Here is a 25,511-nt window from a genome sequence, read left to right as displayed (position 1 = left end):
GTGCTAAGGCGAGGTTGAAGAGGAAGCTGCTTTTATCAGACTGGAAATGATGAATCTTGCCTCTTCCAATTCAACATAAATTCACCTTCTTTCGTGAAAAAGTCGGCAAAGACTTCTTCATAGAGGTAGCGTGGCCGTGTGGTCTAAGGCGCTGCATTTAAGCTCCATTCTCGTCGGAGGCGTGGGTTCAAATCCCACCGCTACCAAGTGGAGTTTTACAAACACTCACGGTCAGTTGTGCCCCTGCCAAATCACTTGTCTATGTGAAAAGAAGAAAACGAGTAGCGAAAAGAAAGAAGAAGCAGCAACTCATCCATCATCGTCATCCTTTCCAAGTCCCTTTAAATGCCATCTGCAGCGGTTTTAACTTGCTGTTCATATTTTTGTTGCTTAATATTTCATATAGCTAAATGATATGCAAGTCATTAATGACACATAAGCAGCAGCAATCCACTCAAGATGGGCCTTTTAATTATCCAAGGAGTTCAAACTGGTATGTCAAAATGGGAACGGTGCTGTGTCCCTCCAAGAAAACGACTTGATACAAATATGCTATGTACACTACAAGATTGTCATGTACTCTGAGTCTAAGCTGTGAGAATTCATAGCACACCAATAAACCCATGCTGAAATTGGAACATTTGTAATGTGCAGGGTGTTAAAAGGCCGGACGATAAAACGTAAGCGTTCGTCTACTTATTCAGAATGGCAGGAGAAGAAAGAAGATCAAGTAGTGACATATCCTGCCAGGATGCCTTTTGCAAAGTGTTGTATGTGACTGTGTGCTGAGGCGAGGTTGAAGAGGAAGCTGCTTTTATCAGACTGGAAATGATGATTCTTGCCTCTTCCAATTCAACATAAATTCACCTTCTTTCGTGAAAAAGTCGGCAAAGACTTCTTTATAGAGGTAGCGTGGCCGAGTGGTCTAAGGCGCTGGATTTAAGCTCCATTCTCTTCGGAGGCGTGGGTTCAAATCCCACCGCTACCAAGTGGAGTTTTACAAACACTCACGGTCAGTTGTGCCCCTGCCAAATCACTTGTCTATGTGAAAAGAAGAAAACGAGTAGCGAAAAGAAAGAAGAAGCAGCAACTCATCCATCATCGTCATCCTTTCCAAGTCCCTTTAAATGCCATCTGCAGGGGTTTTAACTTGCTGTTCATATTTTTGTTGCTTAATATTTCATATAGCTAAATGATATGCAAGTCATTAATGACACATAAGCAGCAGCAATCCACTCAAGATGGGCCTTTTAATTATCCAAGGAGTTCAAGCTGGTATGTCAAAATGGGAACGGTGCTGTGTCCCTCCAAGAAAACGACTTGATACAAGTATGCTAAGTACACTACCAGATTGTCATGTACTCTGAGTCTAAGCTGTGAGAATTCATAGCACACCAATAAACCCATGCTGAAATTGGAACATTTGTAATGTGCAGGGTGTTAAAAGGCCGGACGATAAAACGTAAGCGTTCATCTACTTATTCAGAATGGCAGGAGAAGAAAGAAGATCAAGTAGTGACATATCCTGCCAGGATGCCTTTTGCAGAGTGTTGTATGTGACTGTGTGCTGAGGCGAGGTTGAAGAGGAAGCTGCTTTTATCAGACTGGAAATGATGATTCTTGCCTCTTCCAATTACACATAAATTCACCTTCTTTCGTGAAAAAGTCGGCAAAGACTTCTTCATAGAGGTAGCGTGGCCGAGTGGTCTAAGGCGCTGGATTTAAGCTCCATTCTCTTCGGAGGCGTGGGTTCAAATCCCACCGCTACCAAGTGGAGTTTTACAAACACTCACGGTCAGTTGTGCCCCTGCCAAATCACTTGTCTATGTGAAAAGAAGAAAACGAGTAGCGAAAAGAAAGAAGAAGAAGCAGCAAGTCATCCTTTCCAAGTCCCTTTAAATGCCATCTGCAGGGGTTTTAACTTGCTGTTCATATTTTTGTTGCTTAATATTTCATATAGCTAAATGATATGCAAGTCATTAATGACACATAAGCAGCAGCAATCCACTCAAGATGGGCCTTTTAATTATCCAAGGAGTTCAAGCTAGTATGTCAAAATGGGAACGGTGCTGTGTCCCTCCAAGAAAACGACTTGATACAAATATGCTATGTACACTACCAGATTGTCATGTACTCTGAGTCTAAGCTGTGAGAATTCATAGCACACCAATAAACCCATGCTGAAATTTGAACATTTGTAATGTGCAGGGTGTTAAAAGGCCGGACGATAAAACGTAAGCGTTCATCTACTTATTCAGAATGGCAGGAGAAGAAAGAAGATCAAGTAGTGACATATCCTGCCAGGATGCCTTTTGCAAAGTGTTGTATGTGACTGTGTGCTGAGGCGAGGTTGAAGAGGAAGCTGCTTTTATCAGACTGGAAATGATGATTCTTGCCTCTTCCAATTCAACATAAATTCACCTTCTTTCGTGAAAAAGTCGGCAAAGACTTCTTTATAGAGGTAGCGTGGCCGAGTGGTCTAAGGCGCTGGATTTAAGCTCCATTCTCTTCGGAGGCGTGGGTTCAAATCCCACCGCTACCAAGTGGAGTTTTACAAACACTCACGGTCAGTTGTGCCCCTGCCAAATCACTTGTCTATGTGAAAAGAAGAAAACGAGTAGCGAAAAGAAAGAAGAAGCAGCAACTCATCCATCATCGTCATCCTTTCCAAGTCCCTTTAAATGCCATCTGCAGCGGTTTTAACTTGCTGTTCATATTTTTGTTGCTTAATATTTCATATAGCTAAATGATATGCAAGTCATTAATGACACATAAGCAGCAGCAATCCACTCAAGATGGGCCTTTTAATTATCCAAGGAGTTCAAGCTGGTATGTCAAAATGGGAACGGTGCTGTGTCCCTCCAAGAAAACGACTTGATACAAGTATGCTAAGTACACTACCAGATTGTCATGTACTCTGAGTCTAAGCTGTGAGATTTCATAGCACACCAATAAACCCATGCTGAAATTGGAACATTTGTAATGTGCAGGGTGTTAAAAGGCCGGACGATAAAACGTAAGCGTTCATCTACTTATTCAGAATGGCAGGAGAAGAAAGAAGATCAAGTAGTGACATATCCTGCCAGGATGCCTTTTGCAAAGTGTTGTATGTGACTGTGTGCTGAGGCGAGGTTGAAGAGGAAGCTGCTTTTATCAGACTGGAAATGATGATTCTTGCCTCTTCCAATTACACATAAATTCACCTTCTTTCGTGAAAAAGTCGGCAAAGACTTCTTCATAGAGGTAGCGTGGCCGAGTGGTCTAAGGCGCTGGATTTAAGCTCCATTCTCTTCGGAGGCGTGGGTTCAAATCCCACCGCTACCAAGTGGAGTTTTACAAACACTCACGGTCAGTTGTGCCCCTGCCAAATCACTTGTCTATGTGAAAAGAAGAAAACGAGTAGCGAAAAGAAAGAAGAAGCAGCAAGTCATCCTTTCCAAGTCCCTTTAAATGCCATCTGCAGGGGTTTTAACTTGCTGTTCATATTTTTGTTGCTTAATATTTCATATAGCTAAATGATATGCAAGTCATTAATGACACATAAGCAGCAGCAATCCACTCAAGATGGCCCTTTTAATTATCCAAGGAGTTCAAGCAGGTATGTCAAAATGGGAACGGTGCTGTGTCCCTCCAAGAAAACGACTTGATACAAATATGCTATGTACACTACCAGATTGTCATGTACTCTGAGTCTAAGCTGTGAGAATTCATAGCACACCAATAAACCCATGCTGAAATTGGAACATTTGTAATGTGCAGGGTGTTAAAAGGCCGGACGATAAAACGTAAGCGTTCATCTACTTATTCAGAATGGCAGGAGAAGAAAGAAGATCAAGTAGTGACATATCCTGCCAGGATGCCTTTTGCAAAGTGTTGTATGTGACTGTGTGCTGAGGCGAGGTTGAAGAGGAAGCTGCTTTTATCAGACTGGAAATGATGATTCTTGCCTCTTCCAATTCAACATAAATTCACCTTCTTTCGTGAAAAAGTCGGCAAAGACTTCTTTATAGAGGTAGCGTGGCCGAGTGGTCTAAGGCGCTGGATTTAAGCTCCATTCTCTTCGGAGGTGTGGGTTCAAATCCCACCGCTACCAAGTGGAGTTTTACAAACACTCACGGTCAGTTGTGCCCCTGCCAAATCACTTGTCTATGTGAAAAGAAGAAAACAAGTAGCGAAAAGAAAGAAGAAGCAGCAACTCCTCCATCATCGTCATCCTTTCCAAGTCCCTTTAAATGCCATCTGCAGCGGTTTTAACTTGCTGTTCATATTTTTGTTGCTTAATATTTCATATAGCTAAATGATATGCAAGTCATTAATGACACATAAGCAGCAGCAATCCACTCAAGATGGGCCTTTTAATTATCCAAGGAGTTCAAGCTGGTATGTCAAAATGGGAACGGTGCTGTGTCCCTCCAAGAAAACGACTTGATACAAATATGCTATGTACACTACCAGATTGTCATGTACTCTGAGTCTAAGCTGTGAGAATTCATAGCACACCAATAAACCCATGCTGAAATTGGAACATTTGTAATGTGCAGGGTGTTAAAAGGCCGGACGATAAAACGTAAGCGTTCATCTACTTATTCAGAATGGCAGGAGAAGAAAGAAGATCAAGTAGTGACATATCCTGCCAGGATGCCTTTTGCAAAGTGTTGTATGTGACTGTGTGCTGAGGCGAGGTTGAAGAGGAAGCTGCTTTTATCAGACTGGAAATGATGATTCTTGCCTCTTCCAATTCAACATAAATTCACCTTCTTTCGTGAAAAAGTCGGCAAAGACTTCTTTATAGAGGTAGCGTGGCCGAGTGGTCTAAGGCGCTGGATTTAGGCTCCATTCTCTTCGGAGGCGTGGGTTCAAATCCCACCGCTACCAAGTGGAGTTTTACAAACACTCACGGTCAGTTGTGCCCCTGCCAAATCACTTGTCTATGTGAAAAGAAGAAAACAAGTAGCGAAAAGAAAGAAGAAGCAGCAACTCATCCATCATCGTCATCCTTTCCAAGTCCCTTTAAATGCCATCTGCAGCGGTTTTAACTTGCTGTTCATATTTTTGTTGCTTAATATTTCATATAGCTAAATGATATGCAAGTCATTTATGACACATAAGCAGCAGCAATCCACTCAAGATGGCCCTTTTAATTATCCAAGGAGTTCAAGCAGGTATGTCAAAATGGGAACGGTGCTGTGTCCCTCCAAGAAAACGACTTGATACAAATATGCTATGTACACTACCAGATTGTCATGTACTCTGAGTCTAAGCTGTGAGAATTCATAGCACACCAATAAACCCATGCTGAAATTGGAACATTTGTAATGTGCAGGGTGTTAAAAGGCCGGACGATAAAACGTAAGCGTTCATCTACTTATTCTGAATGGCAGGAGAAGAAAGAAGATCAAGTAGTGACATATCCTGCCAGGATGCCTTTTGCAAAGTGTTGTATGTGACTGTGTGCTAAGGCGACGTTGAAGAGGAAGCTGCTTTTATCAGACTGGAAATGATGATTCTTGCCTCTTCCAATTCAACATAAATTCACCTTCTTTCGTGAAAAAGTCGGCAAAGACTTCTTCATAGAGGTAGCGTGGCCGAGTTGTCTAAGGCGCTGCATTTAAGCTCCATTCTCGTCGGAGGCGTGGGTTCAAATCCCACCGCTACCAAGTGGAGTTTTACAAACACTCACGGTCAGTTGTGCCCCTGCCAAATCACTTGTCTATGTGAAAAGAAGAAAACGAGTAGCGAAAAGAAAGAAGAAGCAGCAACTCATCCATCATCGTCATCCTTTCCAAGTCCCTTTAAATGCCATCTGCAGCGGTTTTAACTTGCTGTTCATATTTTTGTTGCTTAATATTTCATATAGCTAAATGATATGCAAGTCATTAATGACACATAAGCAGCAGCAATCCACTCAAGATGGGCCTTTTAATTATCCAAGGAGTTCAAACTGGTATGTCAAAATGGGAACGGTGCTGTGTCCCTCCAAGAAAACGACTTGATACAAATATGCTATGTACACTACAAGATTGTCATGTACTCTGAGTCTAAGCTGTGAGAATTCATAGCACACCAATAAACCCATGCTGAAATTGGAACATTTGTAATGTGCAGGGTGTTAAAAGGCCGGACGATAAAACGTAAGCGTTCGTCTACTTATTCAGAATGGCAGGAGAAGAAAGAAGATCAAGTAGTGACATATCCTGCCAGGATGCCTTTTGCAAAGTGTTGTATGTGACTGTGTGCTGAGGCGAGGTTGAAGAGGAAGCTGCTTTTATCAGACTGGAAATGATGATTCTTGCCTCTTCCAATTCAACATAAATTCACCTTCTTTCGTGAAAAAGTCGGCAAAGACTTCTTTATAGAGGTAGCGTGGCCGAGTGGTCTAAGGCGCTGGATTTAAGCTCCATTCTCTTCGGAGGCGTGGGTTCAAATCCCACCGCTACCAAGTGGAGTTTTACAAACACTCACGGTCAGTTGTGCCCCTGCCAAATCACTTGTCTATGTGAAAAGAAGAAAACGAGTAGCGAAAAGAAAGAAGAAGCAGCAAGTCATCCTTTCCAAGTCCCTTTAAATGCCATCTGCAGGGGTTTTAACTTGCTGTTCATATTTTTGTTGCTTAATATTTCATATAGCTAAATGATATGCAAGTCATTTATGACACATAAGCAGCAGCAATCCACTCAAGATGGCCCTTTTAATTATCCAAGGAGTTCAAGCAGGTATGTCAAAATGGGAACGGTGCTGTGTCCCTCCAAGAAAACGACTTGATACAAATATGCTATGTACACTACCAGATTGTCATGTACTCTGAGTCTAAGCTGTGAGAATTCATAGCACACCAATAAACCCATGCTGAAATTGGAACATTTGTAATGTGTAGGGTGTTAAAAGGCCGGACGATAAAACGTAAGCGTTCATCTACTTATTCAGAATGGCAGGAGAAGAAAGAAGATCAAGTAGTTACATATCCTACCAGGATGCCTTTTGCAAAGTGTTGTATGTGACTGTGTGCTAAGGCGAGGTTGAAGAGGAAGCTGCTTTTATCAGACTGGAAATGATGAATCTTGCCTCTTCCAATTCAACATAAATTCACCTTCTTTCGTGAAAAAGTCGGCAAAGACTTCTTCATAGAGGTAGCGTGGCCGTGTGGTCTAAGGCGCTGCATTTAAGCTCCATTCTCGTCGGAGGCGTGGGTTCAAATCCCACCGCTACCAAGTGGAGTTTTACAAACACTCACGGTCAGTTGTGCCCCTGCCAAATCACTTGTCTATGTGAAAAGAAGAAAACGAGTAGCGAAAAGAAAGAAGAAGCAGCAACTCATCCATCATCGTCATCCTTTCCAAGTCCCTTTAAATGCCATCTGCAGCGGTTTTAACTTGCTGTTCATATTTTTGTTGCTTAATATTTCATATAGCTAAATGATATGCAAGTCATTAATGACACATAAGCAGCAGCAATCCACTCAAGATGGGCCTTTTAATTATCCAAGGAGTTCAAACTGGTATGTCAAAATGGGAACGGTGCTGTGTCCCTCCAAGAAAACGACTTGATACAAATATGCTATGTACACTACAAGATTGTCATGTACTCTGAGTCTAAGCTGTGAGAATTCATAGCACACCAATAAACCCATGCTGAAATTGGAACATTTGTAATGTGCAGGGTGTTAAAAGGCCGGACGATAAAACGTAAGCGTTCGTCTACTTATTCAGAATGGCAGGAGAAGAAAGAAGATCAAGTAGTGACATATCCTGCCAGGATGCCTTTTGCAAAGTGTTGTATGTGACTGTGTGCTGAGGCGAGGTTGAAGAGGAAGCTGCTTTTATCAGACTGGAAATGATGATTCTTGCCTCTTCCAATTCAACATAAATTCACCTTCTTTCGTGAAAAAGTCGGCAAAGACTTCTTTATAGAGGTAGCGTGGCCGAGTGGTCTAAGGCGCTGGATTTAAGCTCCATTCTCTTCGGAGGTGTGGGTTCAAATCCCACCGCTACCAAGTGGAGTTTTACAAACACTCACGGTCAGTTGTGCCCCTGCCAAATCACTTGTCTATGTGAAAAGAAGAAAACAAGTAGCGAAAAGAAAGAAGAAGCAGCAACTCCTCCATCATCGTCATCCTTTCCAAGTCCCTTTAAATGCCATCTGCAGCGGTTTTAACTTGCTGTTCATATTTTTGTTGCTTAATATTTCATATAGCTAAATGATATGCAAGTCATTAATGACACATAAGCAGCAGCAATCCACTCAAGATGGGCCTTTTAATTATCCAAGGAGTTCAAGCTGGTATGTCAAAATGGGAACGGTGCTGTGTCCCTCCAAGAAAACGACTTGATACAAATATGCTATGTACACTACCAGATTGTCATGTACTCTGAGTCTAAGCTGTGAGAATTCATAGCACACCAATAAACCCATGCTGAAATTGGAACATTTGTAATGTGCAGGGTGTTAAAAGGCCGGACGATAAAACGTAAGCGTTCATCTACTTATTCAGAATGGCAGGAGAAGAAAGAAGATCAAGTAGTGACATATCCTGCCAGGATGCCTTTTGCAAAGTGTTGTATGTGACTGTGTGCTGAGGCGAGGTTGAAGAGGAAGCTGCTTTTATCAGACTGGAAATGATGATTCTTGCCTCTTCCAATTCAACATAAATTCACCTTCTTTCGTGAAAAAGTCGGCAAAGACTTCTTTATAGAGGTAGCGTGGCCGAGTGGTCTAAGGCGCTGGATTTAGGCTCCATTCTCTTCGGAGGCGTGGGTTCAAATCCCACCGCTACCAAGTGGAGTTTTACAAACACTCACGGTCAGTTGTGCCCCTGCCAAATCACTTGTCTATGTGAAAAGAAGAAAACAAGTAGCGAAAAGAAAGAAGAAGCAGCAACTCATCCATCATCGTCATCCTTTCCAAGTCCCTTTAAATGCCATCTGCAGCGGTTTTAACTTGCTGTTCATATTTTTGTTGCTTAATATTTCATATAGCTAAATGATATGCAAGTCATTTATGACACATAAGCAGCAGCAATCCACTCAAGATGGCCCTTTTAATTATCCAAGGAGTTCAAGCAGGTATGTCAAAATGGGAACGGTGCTGTGTCCCTCCAAGAAAACGACTTGATACAAATATGCTATGTACACTACCAGATTGTCATGTACTCTGAGTCTAAGCTGTGAGAATTCATAGCACACCAATAAACCCATGCTGAAATTGGAACATTTGTAATGTGCAGGGTGTTAAAAGGCCGGACGATAAAACGTAAGCGTTCATCTACTTATTCTGAATGGCAGGAGAAGAAAGAAGATCAAGTAGTGACATATCCTGCCAGGATGCCTTTTGCAAAGTGTTGTATGTGACTGTGTGCTAAGGCGACGTTGAAGAGGAAGCTGCTTTTATCAGACTGGAAATGATGATTCTTGCCTCTTCCAATTCAACATAAATTCACCTTCTTTCGTGAAAAAGTCGGCAAAGACTTCTTCATAGAGGTAGCGTGGCCGAGTTGTCTAAGGCGCTGCATTTAAGCTCCATTCTCGTCGGAGGCGTGGGTTCAAATCCCACCGCTACCAAGTGGAGTTTTACAAACACTCACGGTCAGTTGTGCCCCTGCCAAATCACTTGTCTATGTGAAAAGAAGAAAACGAGTAGCGAAAAGAAAGAAGAAGCAGCAACTCATCCATCATCGTCATCCTTTCCAAGTCCCTTTAAATGCCATCTGCAGCGGTTTTAACTTGCTGTTCATATTTTTGTTGCTTAATATTTCATATAGCTAAATGATATGCAAGTCATTAATGACACATAAGCAGCAGCAATCCACTCAAGATGGGCCTTTTAATTATCCAAGGAGTTCAAACTGGTATGTCAAAATGGGAACGGTGCTGTGTCCCTCCAAGAAAACGACTTGATACAAATATGCTATGTACACTACAAGATTGTCATGTACTCTGAGTCTAAGCTGTGAGAATTCATAGCACACCAATAAACCCATGCTGAAATTGGAACATTTGTAATGTGCAGGGTGTTAAAAGGCCGGACGATAAAACGTAAGCGTTCGTCTACTTATTCAGAATGGCAGGAGAAGAAAGAAGATCAAGTAGTGACATATCCTGCCAGGATGCCTTTTGCAAAGTGTTGTATGTGACTGTGTGCTGAGGCGAGGTTGAAGAGGAAGCTGCTTTTATCAGACTGGAAATGATGATTCTTGCCTCTTCCAATTCAACATAAATTCACCTTCTTTCGTGAAAAAGTCGGCAAAGACTTCTTTATAGAGGTAGCGTGGCCGAGTGGTCTAAGGCGCTGGATTTAAGCTCCATTCTCTTCGGAGGCGTGGGTTCAAATCCCACCGCTACCAAGTGGAGTTTTACAAACACTCACGGTCAGTTGTGCCCCTGCCAAATCACTTGTCTATGTGAAAAGAAGAAAACGAGTAGCGAAAAGAAAGAAGAAGCAGCAAGTCATCCTTTCCAAGTCCCTTTAAATGCCATCTGCAGGGGTTTTAACTTGCTGTTCATATTTTTGTTGCTTAATATTTCATATAGCTAAATGATATGCAAGTCATTTATGACACATAAGCAGCAGCAATCCACTCAAGATGGCCCTTTTAATTATCCAAGGAGTTCAAGCAGGTATGTCAAAATGGGAACGGTGCTGTGTCCCTCCAAGAAAACGACTTGATACAAATATGCTATGTACACTACCAGATTGTCATGTACTCTGAGTCTAAGCTGTGAGAATTCATAGCACACCAATAAACCCATGCTGAAATTGGAACATTTGTAATGTGTAGGGTGTTAAAAGGCCGGACGATAAAACGTAAGCGTTCATCTACTTATTCAGAATGGCAGGAGAAGAAAGAAGATCAAGTAGTTACATATCCTACCAGGATGCCTTTTGCAAAGTGTTGTATGTGACTGTGTGCTAAGGCGAGGTTGAAGAGGAAGCTGCTTTTATCAGACTGGAAATGATGAATCTTGCCTCTTCCAATTCAACATAAATTCACCTTCTTTCGTGAAAAAGTCGGCAAAGACTTCTTCATAGAGGTAGCGTGGCCGTGTGGTCTAAGGCGCTGCATTTAAGCTCCATTCTCGTCGGAGGCGTGGGTTCAAATCCCACCGCTACCAAGTGGAGTTTTACAAACACTCACGGTCAGTTGTGCCCCTGCCAAATCACTTGTCTATGTGAAAAGAAGAAAACGAGTAGCGAAAAGAAAGAAGAAGCAGCAACTCATCCATCATCGTCATCCTTTCCAAGTCCCTTTAAATGCCATCTGCAGCGGTTTTAACTTGCTGTTCATATTTTTGTTGCTTAATATTTCATATAGCTAAATGATATGCAAGTCATTAATGACACATAAGCAGCAGCAATCCACTCAAGATGGGCCTTTTAATTATCCAAGGAGTTCAAACTGGTATGTCAAAATGGGAACGGTGCTGTGTCCCTCCAAGAAAACGACTTGATACAAATATGCTATGTACACTACAAGATTGTCATGTACTCTGAGTCTAAGCTGTGAGAATTCATAGCACACCAATAAACCCATGCTGAAATTGGAACATTTGTAATGTGCAGGGTGTTAAAAGGCCGGACGATAAAACGTAAGCGTTCGTCTACTTATTCAGAATGGCAGGAGAAGAAAGAAGATCAAGTAGTGACATATCCTGCCAGGATGCCTTTTGCAAAGTGTTGTATGTGACTGTGTGCTGAGGCGAGGTTGAAGAGGAAGCTGCTTTTATCAGACTGGAAATGATGATTCTTGCCTCTTCCAATTCAACATAAATTCACCTTCTTTCGTGAAAAAGTCGGCAAAGACTTCTTTATAGAGGTAGCGTGGCCGAGTGGTCTAAGGCGCTGGATTTAAGCTCCATTCTCTTCAGAGGCGTGGGTTCAAATCCCACCGCTACCAAGTGGAGTTTTACAAACACTCACGGTCAGTTGTGCCCCTGCCAAATCACTTGTCTATGTGAAAAGAAGAAAACGAGTAGCGAAAAGAAAGAAGAAGCAGCAACTCATCCATCATCGTCATCCTTTCCAAGTCCCTTTAAATGCCATCTGCAGGGGTTTTAACTTGCTGTTCATATTTTTGTTGCTTAATATTTCATATAGCTAAATGATATGCAAGTCATTAATGACACATAAGCAGCAGCAATCCACTCAAGATGGGCCTTTTAATTATCCAAGGAGTTCAAGCTGGTATGTCAAAATGGGAACGGTGCTGTGTCCCTCCAAGAAAACGACTTGATACAAGTATGCTAAGTACACTACCAGATTGTCATGTACTCTGAGTCTAAGCTGTGAGAATTCATAGCACACCAATAAACCCATGCTGAAATTGGAACATTTGTAATGTGCAGGGTGTTAAAAGGCCGGACGATAAAACGTAAGCGTTCATCTACTTATTCAGAATGGCAGGAGAAGAAAGAAGATCAAGTAGTGACATATCCTGCCAGGATGCCTTTTGCAGAGTGTTGTATGTGACTGTGTGCTGAGGCGAGGTTGAAGAGGAAGCTGCTTTTATCAGACTGGAAATGATGATTCTTGCCTCTTCCAATTACACATAAATTCACCTTCTTTCGTGAAAAAGTCGGCAAAGACTTCTTCATAGAGGTAGCGTGGCCGAGTGGTCTAAGGCGCTGGATTTAAGCTCCATTCTCTTCGGAGGCGTGGGTTCAAATCCCACCGCTACCAAGTGGAGTTTTACAAACACTCACGGTCAGTTGTGCCCCTGCCAAATCACTTGTCTATGTGAAAAGAAGAAAACGAGTAGCGAAAAGAAAGAAGAAGAAGCAGCAAGTCATCCTTTCCAAGTCCCTTTAAATGCCATCTGCAGGGGTTTTAACTTGCTGTTCATATTTTTGTTGCTTAATATTTCATATAGCTAAATGATATGCAAGTCATTAATGACACATAAGCAGCAGCAATCCACTCAAGATGGGCCTTTTAATTATCCAAGGAGTTCAAGCTAGTATGTCAAAATGGGAACGGTGCTGTGTCCCTCCAAGAAAACGACTTGATACAAATATGCTATGTACACTACCAGATTGTCATGTACTCTGAGTCTAAGCTGTGAGAATTCATAGCACACCAATAAACCCATGCTGAAATTTGAACATTTGTAATGTGCAGGGTGTTAAAAGGCCGGACGATAAAACGTAAGCGTTCATCTACTTATTCAGAATGGCAGGAGAAGAAAGAAGATCAAGTAGTGACATATCCTGCCAGGATGCCTTTTGCAAAGTGTTGTATGTGACTGTGTGCTGAGGCGAGGTTGAAGAGGAAGCTGCTTTTATCAGACTGGAAATGATGATTCTTGCCTCTTCCAATTCAACATAAATTCACCTTCTTTCGTGAAAAAGTCGGCAAAGACTTCTTCATAGAGGTAGCGTGGCCGAGTGGTCTAAGGCGCTGGATTTAAGCTCCATTCTCTTCGGAGGCGTGGGTTCAAATCCCACCGCTACCAAGTGGAGTTTTACAAACACTCACGGTCAGTTGTGCCCCTGCCAAATCACTTGTCTATGTGAAAAGAAGAAAACGAGTAGTGAAAAGAAAGAAGAAGCAGCAAGTCATCCTTTCCAAGTCCCTTTAAATGCCATCTGCAGGGGTTTTAACTTGCTGTTCATATTTTTGTTGCTTAATATTTCATATAGCTAAATGATATGCAAGTCATTAATGACACATAAGCAGCAGCAATCCACTCAAGATGGCCCTTTTAATTATCCAAGGAGTTCAAGCAGGTATGTCAAAATGGGAACGGTGCTGTGTCCCTCCAAGAAAACGACTTGATACAAATATGCTATGTACACTACCAGATTGTCATGTACTCTGAGTCTAAGCTGTGAGAATTCATAGCACACCAATAAACCCATGCTGAAATTGGAACATTTGTAATGTGCAGGGTGTTAAAAGGCCGGACGATAAAACGTAAGCGTTCATCTACTTATTCAGAATGGCAGGAGAAGAAAGAAGATCAAGTAGTGACATATCCTGCCAGGATGCCTTTTGCAAAGTGTTGTATGTGACTGTGTGCTGAGGCGAGGTTGAAGAGGAAGCTGCTTTTATCAGACTGGAAATGATGATTCTTGCCTCTTCCAATTCAACATAAATTCACCTTCTTTCGTGAAAAAGTCGGCAAAGACTTCTTTATAGAGGTAGCGTGGCCGAGTGGTCTAAGGCGCTGGATTTAAGCTCCATTCTCTTCGGAGGCGTGGGTTCAAATCCCACCGCTACCAAGTGGAGTTTTACAAACACTCACGGTCAGTTGTGCCCCTGCCAAATCACTTGTCTATGTGAAAAGAAGAAAACGAGTAGCGAAAAGAAAGAAGAAGCAGCAAGTCATCCTTTCCAAGTCCCTTTAAATGCCATCTGCAGGGGTTTTAACTTGCTGTTCATATTTTTGTTGCTTAATATTTCATATAGCTAAATGATATGCAAGTCATTTATGACACATAAGCAGCAGCAATCCACTCAAGATGGCCCTTTTAATTATCCAAGGAGTTCAAGCAGGTATGTCAAAATGGGAACGGTGCTGTGTCCCTCCAAGAAAACGACTTGATACAAATATGCTATGTACACTACCAGATTGTCATGTACTCTGAGTCTAAGCTGTGAGAATTCATAGCACACCAATAAACCCATGCTGAAATTGGAACATTTGTAATGTGTAGGGTGTTAAAAGGCCGGACGATAAAACGTAAGCGTTCATCTACTTATTCAGAATGGCAGGAGAAGAAAGAAGATCAAGTAGTTACATATCCTACCAGGATGCCTTTTGCAAAGTGTTGTATGTGACTGTGTGCTAAGGCGAGGTTGAAGAGGAAGCTGCTTTTATCAGACTGGAAATGATGAATCTTGCCTCTTCCAATTCAACATAAATTCACCTTCTTTCGTGAAAAAGTCGGCAAAGACTTCTTCATAGAGGTAGCGTGGCCGTGTGGTCTAAGGCGCTGCATTTAAGCTCCATTCTCGTCGGAGGCGTGGGTTCAAATCCCACCGCTACCAAGTGGAGTTTTACAAACACTCACGGTCAGTTGTGCCCCTGCCAAATCACTTGTCTATGTGAAAAGAAGAAAACGAGTAGCGAAAAGAAAGAAGAAGCAGCAACTCATCCATCATCGTCATCCTTTCCAAGTCCCTTTAAATGCCATCTGCAGCGGTTTTAACTTGCTGTTCATATTTTTGTTGCTTAATATTTCATATAGCTAAATGATATGCAAGTCATTAATGACACATAAGCAGCAGCAATCCACTCAAGATGGGCCTTTTAATTATCCAAGGAGTTCAAACTGGTATGTCAAAATGGGAACGGTGCTGTGTCCCTCCAAGAAAACGACTTGATACAAATATGCTATGTACACTACAAGATTGTCATGTACTCTGAGTCTAAGCTGTGAGAATTCATAGCACACCAATAAACCCATGCTGAAATTGGAACATTTGTAATGTGCAGGGTGTTAAAAGGCCGGACGATAAAACGTAAGCGTTCGTCTACTTATTCAGAATGGCAGGAGAAGAAAGAAGATCAAGTAGTGACATATCCTGCCAGGATGCCTTTTGCAAAGTGTTGTATGTGACTGTGTGCTGAGGCGAGGTTGAAGAGGAAGCTGCTTTTATCAGACTGGAAATGATGATTCTTGCCTCTTCCAATTCAACATAAATTCACCTTCTTTCGTGAAAAAGTCGGCAAAGACTTCTTTATAGAGGTAGCGTGGCCGAGTGGTCTAAGGCGCTGGATTTAAGCTTCATTCTCTTCAGAGGCGTGGGTTCAAATCCCACCGCTACCAAGTGGAGTTTTACAAACACTCACGGTCAGTTGTGCCCCTGCCAAATCACTTGTCTATGTGAAAAGAAGAAAACGAGTAGCGAAAAGAAAGAAGAAGCAGCAACTCATCCATCATCGTCATCCTTTCCAAGTCCCTTTAAATGCCATCTGCAGGGGTTTTAACTTGCTGTTCATATTTTTGTTGCTTAATATTTCATATAGCTAAATGATATGCAAGTCATTAATGACACATAAGCAGCAGCAATCCACTCAAGATGGGCCTTTTAATTATCCAAGGAGTTCAAGCTGGTATGTCAAAATGGGAACGGTGCTGTGTCCCTCCAAGAAAACGACTTGATACAAGTATGCTAAGTACACTACCAGATTGTCATGTACTCTGAGTCTAAGCTGTGAGAATTCATAGCACACCAATAAACCCATGCTGAAATTGGAACATTTGTAATGTGCAGGGTGTTAAAAGGCCGGACGATAAAACGTAAGCGTTCATCTACTTATTCAGAATGGCAGGAGAAGAAAGAAGATCAAGTAGTGACATATCCTGCCAGGATGCCTTTTGCAGAGTGTTGTATGTGACTGTGTGCTGAGGCGAGGTTGAAGAGGAAGCTGCTTTTATCAGACTGGAAATGATGATTCTTGCCTCTTCCAATTACACATAAATTCACCTTCTTTCGTGAAAAAGTCGGCAAAGACTTCTTCATAGAGGTAGCGTGGCCGAGTGGTCTAAGGCGCTGGATTTAAGCTCCATTCTCTTCGGAGGCGTGGGTTCAAATCCCACCGCTACCAAGTGGAGTTTTACAAACACTCACGGTCAGTTGTGCCCCTGCCAAATCACTTGTCTATGTGAAAAGAAGAAAACGAGTAGCGAAAAGAAAGAAGAAGAAGCAGCAAGTCATCCTTTCCAAGTCCCTTTAAATGCCATCTGCAGGGGTTTTAACTTGCTGTTCATATTTTTGTTGCTTAATATTTCATATAGCTAAATGATATGCAAGTCATTAATGACACATAAGCAGCAGCAATCCACTCAAGATGGGCCTTTTAATTATCCAAGGAGTTCAAGCTAGTATGTCAAAATGGGAACGGTGCTGTGTCCCTCCAAGAAAACGACTTGATACAAATATGCTATGTACACTACCAGATTGTCATGTACTCTGAGTCTAAGCTGTGAGAATTCATAGCACACCAATAAACCCATGCTGAAATTTGAACATTTGTAATGTGCAGGGTGTTAAAAGGCCGGACGATAAAACGTAAGCGTTCATCTACTTATTCAGAATGGCAGGAGAAGAAAGAAGATCAAGTAGTGACATATCCTGCCAGGATGCCTTTTGCAAAGTGTTGTATGTGACTGTGTGCTGAGGCGAGGTTGAAGAGGAAGCTGCTTTTATCAGACTGGAAATGATGATTCTTGCCTCTTCCAATTCAACATAAATTCACCTTCTTTCGTGAAAAAGTCGGCAAAGACTTCTTCATAGAGGTAGCGTGGCCGAGTGGTCTAAGGCGCTGGATTTAAGCTCCATTCTCTTCGGAGGCGTGGGTTCAAATCCCACCGCTACCAAGTGGAGTTTTACAAACACTCACGGTCAGTTGTGCCCCTGCCAAATCACTTGTCTATGTGAAAAGAAGAAAACGAGTAGTGAAAAGAAAGAAGAAGCAGCAAGTCATCCTTTCCAAGTCCCTTTAAATGCCATCTGCAGGGGTTTTAACTTGCTGTTCATATTTTTGTTGCTTAATATTTCATATAGCTAAATGATATGCAAGTCATTAATGACACATAAGCAGCAGCAATCCACTCAAGATGGCCCTTTTAATTATCCAAGGAGTTCAAGCAGGTATGTCAAAATGGGAACGGTGCTGTGTCCCTCCAAGAAAACGACTTGATACAAATATGCTATGTACACTACCAGATTGTCATGTACTCTGAGTCTAAGCTGTGAGAATTCATAGCACACCAATAAACCCATGCTGAAATTGGAACATTTGTAATGTGCAGGGTGTTAAAAGGCCGGACGATAAAACGTAAGCGTTCATCTACTTATTCAGAATGGCAGGAGAAGAAAGAAGATCAAGTAGTGACATATCCTGCCAGGATGCCTTTTGCAAAGTGTTGTATGTGACTGTGTGCTGAGGCGAGGTTGAAGAGGAAGCTGCTTTTATCAGACTGGAAATGATGATTCTTGCCTCTTCCAATTCAACATAAATTCACCTTCTTTCGTGAAAAAGTCGGCAAAGACTTCTTTATAGAGGTAGCGTGGCCGAGTGGTCTAAGGCGCTGGATTTAAGCTCCATTCTCTTCGGAGGCGTGGGTTCAAATCCCACCGCTACCAAGTGGAGTTTTACAAACACTCACGGTCAGTTGTGCCCCTGCCAAATCACTTGTCTATGTGAAAAGAAGAAAACGAGTAGCGAAAAGAAAGAAGAAGCAGCAACTCATCCATCATCGTCATCCTTTCCAAGTCCCTTTAAATGCCATCTGCAGCGGTTTTAACTTGCTGTTCATATTTTTGTTGCTTAATATTTCATATAGCTAAATGATATGCAAGTCATTAATGACACATAAGCAGCAGCAATCCACTCAAGATGGGCCTTTTAATTATCCAAGGAGTTCAAGCTGGTATGTCAAAATGGGAACGGTGCTGTGTCCCTCCAAGAAAACGACTTGATACAAGTATGCTAAGTACACTACCAGATTGTCATGTACTCTGAGTCTAAGCTGTGAGATTTCATAGCACACCAATAAACCCATGCTGAAATTGGAACATTTGTAATGTGCAGGGTGTTAAAAGGCCGGACGATAAAACGTAAGCGTTCATCTACTTATTCAGAATGGCAGGAGAAGAAAGAAGATCAAGTAGTGACATATCCTGCCAGGATGCCTTTTGCAAAGTGTTGTATGTGACTGTGTGCTGAGGCGAGGTTGAAGAGGAAGCTGCTTTTATCAGACTGGAAATGATGATTCTTGCCTCTTCCAATTACACATAAATTCACCTTCTTTCGTGAAAAAGTCGGCAAAGACTTCTTCATAGAGGTAGCGTGGCCGAGTGGTCTAAGGCGCTGGATTTAAGCTCCATTCTCTTCGGAGGCGTGGGTTCAAATCCCACCGCTACCAAGTGGAGTTTTACAAACACTCACGGTCAGTTGTGCCCCTGCCAAATCACTTGTCTATGTGAAAAGAAGAAAACGAGTAGCGAAAAGAAAGAAGAAGAAGCAGCAAGTCATCCTTTCCAAGTCCCTTTAAATGCCATCTGCAGGGGTTTTAACTTGCTGTTCATATTTTTGTTGCTTAATATTTCATATAGCTAAATGATATGCAAGTCATTAATGACACATAAGCAGCAGCAATCCACTCAAGATGGGCCTTTTAATTATCCAAGGAGTTCAAGCTAGTATGTCAAAATGGGAACGGTGCTGTGTCCCTCCAAGAAAACGACTTGATACAAATATGCTATGTACACTACCAGATTGTCATGTACTCTGAGTCTAAGCTGTGAGAATTCATAGCACACCAATAAACCCATGCTGAAATTTGAACATTTGTAATGTGCAGGGTGTTAAAAGGCCGGACGATAAAACGTAAGCGTTCATCTACTTATTCAGAATGGCAGGAGAAGAAAGAAGATCAAGTAGTGACATATCCTGCCAGGATGCCTTTTGCAAAGTGTTGTATGTGACTGTGTGCTGAGGCGAGGTTGAAGAGGAAGCTGCTTTTATCAGACTGGAAATGATGATTCTTGCCTCTTCCAATTCAACATAAATTCACCTTCTTTCGTGAAAAAGTCGGCAAAGACTTCTTCATAGAGGTAGCGTGGCCGAGTGGTCTAAGGCGCTGGATTTAAGCTCCATTCTCTTCGGAGGCGTGGGTTCAAATCCCACCGCTACCAAGTGGAGTTTTACAAACACTCACGGTCAGTTGTGCCCCTGCCAAATCACTTGTCTATGTGAAAAGAAGAAAACGAGTAGTGAAAAGAAAGAAGAAGCAGCAAGTCATCCTTTCCAAGTCCCTTTAAATGCCATCTGCAGGGGTTTTAACTTGCTGTTCATATTTTTGTTGCTTAATATTTCATATAGCTAAATGATATGCAAGTCATTAATGACACATAAGCAGCAGCAATCCACTCAAGATGGCCCTTTTAATTATCCAAGGAGTTCAAGCAGGTATGTCAAAATGGGAACGGTGCTGTGTCCCTCCAAGAAAACGACTTGATACAAATATGCTATGTACACTACCAGATTGTCATGTACTCTGAGTCTAAGCTGTGAGAATTCATAGCACACCAATAAACCCATGCTGAAATTGGAACATTTGTAATGTGCAGGGTGTTAAAAGGCCGGACGATAAAACGTAAGCGTTCATCTACTTATTCAGAATGGCAGGAGAAGAAAGAAGATCAAGTAGTGACATATCCTGCCAGGATGCCTTTTGCAAAGTGTTGTATGTGACTGTGTGCTGAGGCGAGGTTGAAGAGGAAGCTGCTTTTATCAGACTGGAAATGATGATTCTTGCCTCTTCCAATTCAACATAAATTCACCTTCTTTCGTGAAAAAGTCGGCAAAGACTTCTTTATAGAGGTAGCGTGGCCGAGTGGTCTAAGGCGCTGGATTTAAGCTCCATTCTCTTCGGAGGCGTGGGTTCAAATCCCACCGCTACCAAGTGGAGTTTTACAAACACTCACGGTCAGTTGTGCCCCTGCCAAATCACTTGTCTATGTGAAAAGAAGAAAACGAGTAGCGAAAAGAAAGAAGAAGCAGCAACTCATCCATCATCGTCATCCTTTCCAAGTCCCTTTAAATGCCATCTGCAGCGGTTTTAACTTGCTGTTCATATTTTTGTTGCTTAATATTTCATATAGCTAAATGATATGCAAGTCATTAATGACACATAAGCAGCAGCAATCCACTCAAGATGGGCCTTTTAATTATCCAAGGAGTTCAAGCTGGTATGTCAAAATGGGAACGGTGCTGTGTCCCTCCAAGAAAACGACTTGATACAAGTATGCTAAGTACACTACCAGATTGTCATGTACTCTGAGTCTAAGCTGTGAGATTTCATAGCACACCAATAAACCCATGCTGAAATTGGAACATTTGTAATGTGCAGGGTGTTAAAAGGCCGGACGATAAAACGTAAGCGTTCATCTACTTATTCAGAATGGCAGGAGAAGAAAGAAGATCAAGTAGTGACATATCCTGCCAGGATGCCTTTTGCAAAGTGTTGTATGTGACTGTGTGCTGAGGCGAGGTTGAAGAGGAAGCTGCTTTTATCAGACTGGAAATGATGATTCTTGCCTCTTCCAATTACACATAAATTCACCTTCTTTCGTGAAAAAGTCGGCAAAGACTTCTTCATAGAGGTAGCGTGGCCGAGTGGTCTAAGGCGCTGGATTTAAGCTCCATTCTCTTCGGAGGCGTGGGTTCAAATCCCACCGCTACCAAGTGGAGTTTTACAAACACTCACGGTCAGTTGTGCCCCTGCCAAATCACTTGTCTATGTGAAAAGAAGAAAACGAGTAGCGAAAAGAAAGAAGAAGCAGCAAGTCATCCTTTCCAAGTCCCTTTAAATGCCATCTGCAGGGGTTTTAACTTGCTGTTCATATTTTTGTTGCTTAATATTTCATATAGCTAAATGATATGCAAGTCATTAATGACACATAAGCAGCAGCAATCCACTCAAGATGGCCCTTTTAATTATCCAAGGAGTTCAAGCAGGTATGTCAAAATGGGAACGGTGCTGTGTCCCTCCAAGAAAACGACTTGATACAAATATGCTATGTACACTACCAGATTGTCATGTACTCTGAGTCTAAGCTGTGAGAATTCATAGCACACCAATAAACCCATGCTGAAATTGGAACATTTGTAATGTGCAGGGTGTTAAAAGGCCGGACGATAAAACGTAAGCGTTCATCTACTTATTCAGAATGGCAGGAGAAGAAAGAAGATCAAGTAGTGACATATCCTGCCAGGATGCCTTTTGCAAAGTGTTGTATGTGACTGTGTGCTGAGGCGAGGTTGAAGAGGAAGCTGCTTTTATCAGACTGGAAATGATGATTCTTGCCTCTTCCAATTCAACATAAATTCACCTTCTTTCGTGAAAAAGTCGGCAAAGACTTCTTTATAGAGGTAGCGTGGCCGAGTGGTCTAAGGCGCTGGATTTAAGCTCCATTCTCTTCGGAGGTGTGGGTTCAAATCCCACCGCTACCAAGTGGAGTTTTACAAACACTCACGGTCAGTTGTGCCCCTGCCAAATCACTTGTCTATGTGAAAAGAAGAAAACAAGTAGCGAAAAGAAAGAAGAAGCAGCAACTCCTCCATCATCGTCATCCTTTCCAAGTCCCTTTAAATGCCATCTGCAGCGGTTTTAACTTGCTGTTCATATTTTTGTTGCTTAATATTTCATATAGCTAAATGATATGCAAGTCATTAATGACACATAAGCAGCAGCAATCCACTCAAGATGGGCCTTTTAATTATCCAAGGAGTTCAAGCTGGTATGTCAAAATGGGAACGGTGCTGTGTCCCTCCAAGAAAACGACTTGATACAAATATGCTATGTACACTACCAGATTGTCATGTACTCTGAGTCTAAGCTGTGAGAATTCATAGCACACCAATAAACCCATGCTGAAATTGGAACATTTGTAATGTGCAGGGTGTTAAAAGGCCGGACGATAAAACGTAAGCGTTCATCTACTTATTCTGAATGGCAGGAGAAGAAAGAAGATCAAGTAGTGACATATCCTGCCAGGATGCCTTTTGCAAAGTGTTGTATGTGACTGTGTGCTAAGGCGACGTTGAAGAGGAAGCTGCTTTTATCAGACTGGAAATGATGATTCTTGCCTCTTCCAATTCAACATAAATTCACCTTCTTTCGTGAAAAAGTCGGCAAAGACTTCTTCATAGAGGTAGCGTGGCCGAGTTGTCTAAGGCGCTGCATTTAAGCTCCATTCTCGTCGGAGGCGTGGGTTCAAATCCCACCGCTACCAAGTGGAGTTTTACAAACACTCACGGTCAGTTGTGCCCCTGCCAAATCACTTGTCTATGTGAAAAGAAGAAAACGAGTAGCGAAAAGAAAGAAGAAGCAGCAACTCATCCATCATCGTCATCCTTTCCAAGTCCCTTTAAATGCCATCTGCAGCGGTTTTAACTTGCTGTTCATATTTTTGTTGCTTAATATTTCATATAGCTAAATGATATGCAAGTCATTAATGACACATAAGCAGCAGCAATCCACTCAAGATGGGCCTTTTAATTATCCAAGGAGTTCAAACTGGTATGTCAAAATGGGAACGGTGCTGTGTCCCTCCAAGAAAACGACTTGATACAAATATGCTATGTACACTACCAGATTGTCATGTACTCTGAGTCTAAGCTGTGAGAATTCATAGCACACCAATAAACCCATGCTGAAATTGGAACATTTGTAATGTGCAGGGTGTTAAAAGGCCGGACGATAAAACGTAAGCGTTCATCTACTTATTCAGAATGGCAGGAGAAGAAAGAAGATCAAGTAGTGACATATCCTGCCAGGATGCCTTTTGCAGAGTGTTGTATGTGACTGTGTGCTGAGGCGAGGTTGAAGAGGAAGCTGCTTTTATCAGACTGGAAATGATGATTCTTGCCTCTTCCAATTACACATAAATTCACCTTCTTTCGTGAAAAAGTCGGCAAAGACATCTTCATAGAGGTAGCGTGGCCGAGTGGTCTAAGGCGCTGGATTTAAGCTCCATTCTCTTCGGAGGCGTGGGTTCAAATCCCACCGCTACCAAGTGGAGTTTTACAAACACTCACGGTCAGTTGTGCCCCTGCCAAATCACTTGTCTATGTGAAAAGAAGAAAACGAGTAGCGAAAAGAAAGAAGAAGAAGCAGCAAGTCATCCTTTCCAAGTCCCTTTAAATGCCATCTGCAGGGGTTTTAACTTGCTGTTCATATTTTTGTTGCTTAATATTTCATATAGCTAAATGATATGCAAGTCATTAATGACACATAAGCAGCAGCAATCCACTCAAGATGGGCCTTTTAATTATCCAAGGAGTTCAAGCTAGTATGTCAAAATGGAAACGGTGCTGTGTCCCTCCAAGAAAACGACTTGATACAAATATGCTATGTACACTACCAGATTGTCATGTACTCTGAGTCTAAGCTGTGAGAATTCATAGCACACCAATAAACCCATGCTGAAATTGGAACATTTGTAATGTGCAGGGTGTTAAAAGGCCGGACGATAAAACGTAAGCGTTCATCTACTTATTCAGAATGGCAGGAGAAGAAAGAAGATCAAGTAGTGACATATCCTGCCAGGATGCCTTTTGCAAAGTGTTGTATGTGACTGTGTGCTGAGGCGAGGTTGAAGAGGAAGCTGCTTTTATCAGACTGGAAATGATGATTCTTGCCTCTTCCAATTCAACATAAATTCACCTTCTTTCGTGAAAAAGTCGGCAAAGACTTCTTCATAGAGGTAGCGTGGCCGAGTGGTCTAAGGCGCTGGATTTAAGCTCCATTCTCTTCGGAGGCGTGGGTTCAAATCCCACCGCTACCAAGTGGAGTTTTAAAAACACTCACGGTCAGTTGTGCCCCTGCCAAATCACTTGTCTATGTGAAAAGAAGAAAACGAGTAGCGAAAAGAAAGAAGAAGCAGCAACTCATCCATCATCGTCATCCTTTCCAAGTCCCTTTAAATGCCATCTGCAGGGGTTTTAACTTGCTGTTCATATTTTTGTTGCTTAATATTTCATATAGCTAAATGATATGCAAGTCATTAATGACACATAAGCAGCAGCAATCCACTCAAGATGGGCCTTTTAATTATCCAAGGAGTTCAAGCTGGTATGTCAAAATGGGAACGGTGCTGTGTCCCTCCAAGAAAACGACTTGATACAAATATGCTATGTACACTACCAGATTGTCATGTACTCTGAGTCTAAGCTGTGAGAATTCATAGCACACCAATAAACCCATGCTGAAATTGGAACATTTGTAATGTGCAGGGTGTTAAAAGGCCGGACGATAAAACGTAAGCGTTCATCTACTTATTCAGAATGGCAGGAGAAGAAAGAAGATCAAGTAGTGACATATCCTGCCAGGATGCCTTTTGCAAAGTGTTGTATGTGACTGTGTGCTGAGGCGAGGTTGAAGAGGAAGCTGCTTTTATCAGACTGGAAATGATGATTCTTGCCTCTTCCAATTCAACATAAATTCACCTTCTTTCGTGAAAAAGTCGGCAAAGACTTCTTTATAGAGGTAGCGTGGCCGAGTGGTCTAAGGCGCTGGATTTAAGCTCCATTCTTTTCGGAGGCGTGGGTTCAAATCCCACCGCTACCAAGTGGAGTTTTACAAACACTCACGGTCAGTTGTGCCCCTGCCAAATCACTTGTCTATGTGAAAAGAAGAAAACGAGTAGCGAAAAGAAAGAAGAAGCAGCAACTCATCCATCATCGTCATCCTTTCCAAGTCCCTTTAAATGCCATCTGCAGGGGTTTTAACTTGCTGTTCATATTTTTGTTGCTTAATATTTCATATAGCTAAATGATATGCAAGTCATTAATGACACATAAGCAGCAGCAATCCACTCAAGATGGGCCTTTTAATTATCCAAGGAGTTCAAGCTGGTATGTCAAAATGGGAACGGTGCTGTGTCCCTCCAAGAAAACGACTTGATACAAGTATGCTAAGTACACTACCAGATTGTCATGTACTCTGAGTCTAAGCTGTGAGATTTCATAGCACACCAATAAACCCATGCTGAAATTGGAACAT

General features: G+C 42.0%; 26 non-coding genes across 26 annotated transcripts; all 26 read left to right on the top strand.

The window, feature by feature from the left end:
* The first annotated feature begins 906 nt into the window (after positions 1-906).
* trnal-uaa (transfer RNA leucine (anticodon UAA)) lies at positions 907-988 on the top strand. Its single transcript has one exon. It is a non-coding gene; the product is annotated as a tRNA-Leu (tRNA).
* A 700-nt stretch (positions 989-1,688) lies between these two features.
* trnal-uaa (transfer RNA leucine (anticodon UAA)) lies at positions 1,689-1,770 on the top strand. Its single transcript has one exon. It is a non-coding gene; the product is annotated as a tRNA-Leu (tRNA).
* A 690-nt stretch (positions 1,771-2,460) lies between these two features.
* On the top strand, positions 2,461-2,542 carry trnal-uaa (transfer RNA leucine (anticodon UAA)). The gene has a single exon. It is a non-coding gene; the product is annotated as a tRNA-Leu (tRNA).
* A 700-nt stretch (positions 2,543-3,242) lies between these two features.
* Positions 3,243-3,324, top strand: trnal-uaa (transfer RNA leucine (anticodon UAA)). Its single transcript has one exon. It is a non-coding gene; the product is annotated as a tRNA-Leu (tRNA).
* A 687-nt stretch (positions 3,325-4,011) lies between these two features.
* On the top strand, positions 4,012-4,093 carry trnal-uaa (transfer RNA leucine (anticodon UAA)). The gene has a single exon. It is a non-coding gene; the product is annotated as a tRNA-Leu (tRNA).
* A 700-nt stretch (positions 4,094-4,793) lies between these two features.
* Positions 4,794-4,875, top strand: trnal-uag (transfer RNA leucine (anticodon UAG)). The gene has a single exon. It is a non-coding gene; the product is annotated as a tRNA-Leu (tRNA).
* A 1,482-nt stretch (positions 4,876-6,357) lies between these two features.
* Positions 6,358-6,439, top strand: trnal-uaa (transfer RNA leucine (anticodon UAA)). The gene has a single exon. It is a non-coding gene; the product is annotated as a tRNA-Leu (tRNA).
* Positions 6,440-7,908: 1,469 nt separating this feature from the next.
* trnal-uaa (transfer RNA leucine (anticodon UAA)) lies at positions 7,909-7,990 on the top strand. Its single transcript has one exon. It is a non-coding gene; the product is annotated as a tRNA-Leu (tRNA).
* A 700-nt stretch (positions 7,991-8,690) lies between these two features.
* On the top strand, positions 8,691-8,772 carry trnal-uag (transfer RNA leucine (anticodon UAG)). The gene has a single exon. It is a non-coding gene; the product is annotated as a tRNA-Leu (tRNA).
* A 1,482-nt stretch (positions 8,773-10,254) lies between these two features.
* Positions 10,255-10,336, top strand: trnal-uaa (transfer RNA leucine (anticodon UAA)). Its single transcript has one exon. It is a non-coding gene; the product is annotated as a tRNA-Leu (tRNA).
* Positions 10,337-11,805: 1,469 nt separating this feature from the next.
* Positions 11,806-11,887, top strand: trnal-uaa (transfer RNA leucine (anticodon UAA)). The gene is given in 2 exon segments: positions 11,806-11,843; positions 11,853-11,887. It is a non-coding gene; the product is annotated as a tRNA-Leu (tRNA).
* Positions 11,888-12,587: 700 nt separating this feature from the next.
* Positions 12,588-12,669, top strand: trnal-uaa (transfer RNA leucine (anticodon UAA)). Its single transcript has one exon. It is a non-coding gene; the product is annotated as a tRNA-Leu (tRNA).
* Positions 12,670-13,359: 690 nt separating this feature from the next.
* trnal-uaa (transfer RNA leucine (anticodon UAA)) lies at positions 13,360-13,441 on the top strand. Its single transcript has one exon. It is a non-coding gene; the product is annotated as a tRNA-Leu (tRNA).
* Positions 13,442-14,128: 687 nt separating this feature from the next.
* Positions 14,129-14,210, top strand: trnal-uaa (transfer RNA leucine (anticodon UAA)). Its single transcript has one exon. It is a non-coding gene; the product is annotated as a tRNA-Leu (tRNA).
* Positions 14,211-15,679: 1,469 nt separating this feature from the next.
* trnal-uaa (transfer RNA leucine (anticodon UAA)) lies at positions 15,680-15,761 on the top strand. Its single transcript is given in 2 exon segments — positions 15,680-15,717; positions 15,727-15,761. It is a non-coding gene; the product is annotated as a tRNA-Leu (tRNA).
* Positions 15,762-16,461: 700 nt separating this feature from the next.
* On the top strand, positions 16,462-16,543 carry trnal-uaa (transfer RNA leucine (anticodon UAA)). Its single transcript has one exon. It is a non-coding gene; the product is annotated as a tRNA-Leu (tRNA).
* A 690-nt stretch (positions 16,544-17,233) lies between these two features.
* Positions 17,234-17,315, top strand: trnal-uaa (transfer RNA leucine (anticodon UAA)). Its single transcript has one exon. It is a non-coding gene; the product is annotated as a tRNA-Leu (tRNA).
* Positions 17,316-18,002: 687 nt separating this feature from the next.
* trnal-uaa (transfer RNA leucine (anticodon UAA)) lies at positions 18,003-18,084 on the top strand. Its single transcript has one exon. It is a non-coding gene; the product is annotated as a tRNA-Leu (tRNA).
* Positions 18,085-18,784: 700 nt separating this feature from the next.
* Positions 18,785-18,866, top strand: trnal-uaa (transfer RNA leucine (anticodon UAA)). The gene has a single exon. It is a non-coding gene; the product is annotated as a tRNA-Leu (tRNA).
* A 690-nt stretch (positions 18,867-19,556) lies between these two features.
* trnal-uaa (transfer RNA leucine (anticodon UAA)) lies at positions 19,557-19,638 on the top strand. The gene has a single exon. It is a non-coding gene; the product is annotated as a tRNA-Leu (tRNA).
* A 687-nt stretch (positions 19,639-20,325) lies between these two features.
* trnal-uaa (transfer RNA leucine (anticodon UAA)) lies at positions 20,326-20,407 on the top strand. Its single transcript has one exon. It is a non-coding gene; the product is annotated as a tRNA-Leu (tRNA).
* Positions 20,408-21,107: 700 nt separating this feature from the next.
* Positions 21,108-21,189, top strand: trnal-uaa (transfer RNA leucine (anticodon UAA)). The gene has a single exon. It is a non-coding gene; the product is annotated as a tRNA-Leu (tRNA).
* Positions 21,190-21,876: 687 nt separating this feature from the next.
* trnal-uaa (transfer RNA leucine (anticodon UAA)) lies at positions 21,877-21,958 on the top strand. The gene has a single exon. It is a non-coding gene; the product is annotated as a tRNA-Leu (tRNA).
* Positions 21,959-23,440: 1,482 nt separating this feature from the next.
* Positions 23,441-23,522, top strand: trnal-uaa (transfer RNA leucine (anticodon UAA)). The gene has a single exon. It is a non-coding gene; the product is annotated as a tRNA-Leu (tRNA).
* Positions 23,523-24,212: 690 nt separating this feature from the next.
* On the top strand, positions 24,213-24,294 carry trnal-uaa (transfer RNA leucine (anticodon UAA)). The gene has a single exon. It is a non-coding gene; the product is annotated as a tRNA-Leu (tRNA).
* Positions 24,295-24,994: 700 nt separating this feature from the next.
* trnal-uaa (transfer RNA leucine (anticodon UAA)) lies at positions 24,995-25,076 on the top strand. The gene is given in 2 exon segments: positions 24,995-25,032; positions 25,042-25,076. It is a non-coding gene; the product is annotated as a tRNA-Leu (tRNA).
* The last annotated feature ends 435 nt before the right edge of the window (positions 25,077-25,511 follow it).

This window comes from Brachyhypopomus gauderio, unplaced genomic scaffold (genome assembly GCF_052324685.1).
Source record: "Brachyhypopomus gauderio isolate BG-103 unplaced genomic scaffold, BGAUD_0.2 sc130, whole genome shotgun sequence".
NCBI classification, from domain to species: Eukaryota; Metazoa; Chordata; class Actinopteri; order Gymnotiformes; family Hypopomidae; genus Brachyhypopomus; species Brachyhypopomus gauderio.
The sequence above is the reverse complement of the archived record's forward strand: the minus strand, read 5'-3'. Positions and strand labels throughout refer to the sequence as shown.